This window comes from Gavialis gangeticus, unplaced genomic scaffold, assembly GCF_001723915.1.
Source record: "Gavialis gangeticus isolate Ggan-Ray unplaced genomic scaffold, GavGan_comp1, whole genome shotgun sequence".
NCBI classification, from domain to species: Eukaryota; Metazoa; Chordata; order Crocodylia; family Gavialidae; genus Gavialis; species Gavialis gangeticus.
The window spans coordinates 3,180,625-3,180,880 of NW_017729028.1; positions in this window are offsets into that span (position 1 = coordinate 3,180,625).

The window sequence follows — 256 nt, forward strand, 5'->3', positions numbered from 1 at the left end:
GCATTGGTATATAGGCATTTAAGGCCTTGCAAGACTATGTGCACCACTCCCCGTTTAGGGATACTGTCCAGACCCCTGTTTCTTACCTTAGCACTCCTTGTCTTTGTCACCTACCTTGCTCGGATGACACCTCCTCGTCTTCCTGTGGCCCCCTCCCCTGGCGAGGCTAGTTTAAAGCTCACCGTACGAGATCAGCCAACCTGGAAGAAAAGACACACTTGCCTTTAGGAGAGAGGTGAAGCCCATCCCACCCCAG